Below are 4,584 nucleotides of genomic sequence, written 5' to 3'. Positions count from 1 at the left end.
ATGAGAAAACAGTATACATGTAGACTAAGGAGCTCTGTTAGAACTAAACGAGTAATCTCTATCACACTACCTGACGCAAAACTTGGCAAGGCAGTGTTGTCATTACTTTATATGCAGTGATAATTGCGGCTAACTTCATAATGTAAAACAGACTGTACATATACTCGTTTTCTGTTGTCAATACGTTTTAAACAAAAAGTGTCTTGAGGAGCCCTCTGCCCATGTTTCCATCGCTGTAGTCAGAGATAGAATGAGGTTTGGGACGAACTTTTCGGTGCTTATATAATACAAGCCTGCCTTTTAAATATTGTATATTTCTACTTAGGTATTAAGCCATGAGTTACTCGCTGGGTGCTACCGATGATCCACTTCTTGAAATGACCTTTGGTCAGCTGTTGGATGACACGGCAGCAAGATGGCCGGACCGACAGGCGTATGTGTTCAAGAAAACAGGCTCAAGGATCACGTTTGCAGACATACAAGAAAATGTAAGTTTCTAAATATATATCTGAAGTTGATGCAAACATACATTTTATACCAATCAAAACATCACACTATTGCATATCCAAGAAACTGTCGATTGTGATTATTACATTAGTGACCGTGCTTCATAAAAATCCTTTGTCTGGGTCAATATTTTATTTTTTAGGCGTAATTATCATAATAATCTTTTAAATACTTGTTTAAAAATATCATTCGGTACTGCAGAAGTATTGTTTTAAGAGAGTTTAGGAGAGTTTGTATGTTTTGTTCCTGTCCCACGTGACGGGAAAAAAAGCACGCTAAAAGGCTGGATATGTAAAAACCCTGTAGTGTATATGTAGCATCCAATAATATTACACCATATACCCATCAAAAAAGTTACAATGAAATATAAAATCACAAAAGCTTTCTTTCTAAATCTGTCATAAAGGCTCATCTGTGTTGGTAGGTACATGCTGACTCGAACTCAACCGCGACATTGTTTACCCAAAATATTGTGTTGACGTCACACCGCCGCGCCGCGTGCCTGCGAAGCTGGTGTGTTACGGTTATCACGGCTATACTAATACCGATACAGACACTACAGAGAAGCCATGTGACCAGTCTCACTGGGTCAGTCTACTGAGCTGCGGTAGACCTTTAGTAAGTGACTGGTTGTAAGCCCTACGAGATATTATTTCTCTCTTGTGTTGGAACAGCAGTTTTAAGTTAAATCTTGTTTTGATACCCTTCCACTTCCAGGCGACACGATTGGCAGCAGGGCTCAAGGCCATTGGAACATCACGTGGGGATGTAGTAGCCTGGCTGTTCGGTAGCCGGCCAGAATGGATCTACTTGTACTTTGCCGTGGCCAAGTTGGGGGCCATTGCGGTCTGTAAATCCTATATTTGTCTTATATGATATTTGATATGATTATGATTTTATTATGCTGAGAAATTAGCTATATGCTTTTATTTTATTGCCTAACACAGATAGTAAATGCCTGCCTTCTTACAATTAGAATCATGGCCCTTTTCCCATGGACACTAAGGCTTTATCTCAGTAGGTAAAATTGCTCTGATCGAGTCGAAAATATTGGAGACCGGCGTCTATACAGTTAACTCTACCCCAGTGTGAACGCTCCCGATCCGGTTAACCAACGATTCACCCCGCAATATCAAGCAAAACCGAGCCGGCTTCGGAGCGTTCCATACGGGATAAGTTGACTGGGTCGAAGTTTAAACGAAGGCAGTCACAATTTTATTAGGCTCTATCCAGACAAGTTGCTTGTATTGGGAAATGAGCCTAGAAGTATTTTTAAAATTGTCATTCATCCACAGGTTTCCTTAATAAAAATCCACAATAGCTATTTATGAACGTGAATTTCTAAGGGCTATATATATATATATATATATATAAGTATTCATATGCAAAACTGCCTTTTTCAGTTGCCCCTACAGGAAACTCGTATAGGACGGAACGTGGAGAATATGAATTACTTTCTAAAAAAGGTAATTATGAAGTCGTATGGCATATATTAGTGTTACTGTTATACTTGTGCTGTGACCGTGACTTTTATGTTTATGGTTGTGGCTAAGAACTCATAATCTAAAGATCCTGGGCTCAAATCCCTAGCATACTACAATGTTTTACATTTTGGAAATAAGAAGCAAGATTCTGTGAACATAAGTTTTTCTTGAATGAAAGCATTGGAAACAAGAGGTCGATGATCTCATACCTTCGCCACGCATAAGTTTGGTTGTCAAAGATGTGTTGCTGTATGTAGTTTGCCTTTTTTATGTATACCAAAGGATGTGTAATACATGAGTCGTAGTACAGAAACACACGTTACACGTTTTCGACATATTCAGGATGCTTGTCATTGTCGTCACGACTTTGGTGTATCTTTGCATTTTTGGAGTGTTGTGGAGTTTTAATGTTGGTGGTTTAATTGACTTGGAAAGAGTCACCGTCTCTAGGACCGGACGTTAAGCTGCGGTCTACCTTTTATGCTCGCATTGGGTATATATGTCGCGAGGCAGAAATCAACAACATTTTCCCCCCACCCTCCCTGGGAACATCTAGTATTCCACAACCTTATGAACATCTGTTCCCCCCTGGCTGTTACCATCTGTTCGTTGATCTACATTTGAAACTAAATTTTAAACTTAAAAGTACCGCAGCGATACCTTAGAAAGACAGTAGATTGCACAGATTTGAACTTAACCTTTTTTCACACTAAAGGCTACCTACAAAATAACATCTGTAAAAAATCCACAACATCAAAATTATGACGTCTAGTTACATTCCGTAAATAGATGACCACAGCTGATTCGCTGAAATTCACACAAGATATCTACTGCCCGAGGACCTATGTCCCACTCAAAAATCAAAACCATAGCTTGTCCACATACAGCACGAGATATCATACCATGTACCCCGCTGCAGTACCTTACAAAATCGCTAGAGTACCCAGAATTAATATTGACCTTTCTTTTTCCATCCTCATCCTACTTACCAAATATCATAAAGATACATGCACCACAACACAGAGAAAACCCGATTTTAAAATCAGCAACCCCTATGTATGGTGTACCTAAACATACAACCTTCTGGCGAAGCTAATAAAATCAATGGCCCTCTGAAGTTATACCTTTCCAAGATGCTTACAGTGACTTAATCATATCTGGCAAATGCCACCCCAACGAAAACACACCTGTAAAACTGCAAAGGTAAAATTTGTTAACTCGTCACTTACTAAAGAACATTATACTTTGCGTAGATGGACCTCTTCAACACAGCAATTTTAGTTAGGCATCGTAAAACGGCAGACAGCGTATGTTTTGACACATTATACGCAAGAAACAAATCCATTTAATTGTTGCCATAAAAAAGGTTTGATTATCCATTGGTTGGCTTTGTTCTGACTCTTTGTTGTTTTCAGGCCCGTGTGAAGGTACTGATCATGACTGACGATTCAGGAACCCAGCCGCCTGACGGCACAACCCCGTTCCTGTTCAGTTTGTTACCGGAAATAAAAACAGTGGATCGTGTGATGCTGAAGATTGACAGGTAAATTCCCATGACAAGATTGATTGCAGAATAATGCAAAGAAAAGACGTAATCTGATAGTTTTTTTATTGCTGTTATGATTTGACCGATAAAGGAAAAATTCAGTGTTCACATTTTTATTTTGAAAAATATATAAGGGTAGGCCTCTTTTCCGTAAATTTTGTCAATAAACTAGACCATTTTTATTTGATTATATAAATGACATCCTCTGGGAACCGCAGAATTGATGCGAGGGCGCAAAAGAAGAAAAACGTTGTCAATAAGCTGTTTGTAATATTAGTATAATTATTATAATTACAATTATAATGATTATAATGATTATAATGATTATAATGATTATAATGATTATAATGATTATAATGATTATAATGATTATAATGATTATTATAATGATTATAATGATTATTATTATTATTATTATTATGGGTTCACCACACCACGAAGTGGTGTGGTGAAACCATATTGCTTTTTCTGATGTTTCTTCTTCTCCTCCTCCTCCTCCTCCTTCTCCTCCTGCCATTTTTTAAATGGATTCAGCTTCTTCATTTTAGGGCCCAAGGTCCTGAAATTTGGTATGGAGGTACAGTGGGCAAATACCCCTAGGCGTTTTTTAAATTATTGTGATACAGGCTTTTTAGAATGGTTTTATTTGAGTTTTTTGGCTGTGTTATAGCAAATGTATTACTGTGTTAGTGTGACCTTGTTTACCACGTTTGGGCATGAGTCATCACAATGGAATGCAGGGCATCAACCAATAGGCATGCAGCTTTCCTCTATACTTCTTGCTGATTGGCTGTTGGGATTTAACTTGATTAACACCTGCACAGAAGCATTTCCATACTGACAGTATGTCTGTATTCAAGTGTTTTGGTAGGTATTTCAAGCTTTCCTGCTCCAGCATTGGAATGCCGGGCATGGACGTTTTTTTTTTATTTTGAAAATCAACAGTTTGCATTATGCAATTAAAAATCCTAACCAATAAAGTAGGGAATAGCTATCCAACTGTTGTTTTAGTTGTATTTTACTTCATATTATAGTTATATCAATGTA

General features: G+C 37.9%; 1 pseudogene; it reads left to right on the top strand.

Moving 5' to 3' along the window:
• The first annotated feature begins 335 nt into the window (after positions 1–335).
• Positions 336–4,584, top strand: part of LOC109481935 — an 18,350-nt pseudogene continuing 14,101 nt past the window's right edge.

The sequence above is a fragment of the Branchiostoma belcheri genome, unplaced genomic scaffold (assembly GCF_001625305.1).
Source record: "Branchiostoma belcheri isolate BF01 breed outbred unplaced genomic scaffold, Haploidv18h27 scaffold588, whole genome shotgun sequence".
NCBI classification, from domain to species: Eukaryota; Metazoa; Chordata; class Leptocardii; order Amphioxiformes; family Branchiostomatidae; genus Branchiostoma; species Branchiostoma belcheri.
Note: the sequence above shows the minus strand (reverse complement) of the source record. Positions and strands in the feature narration are given on the sequence as shown.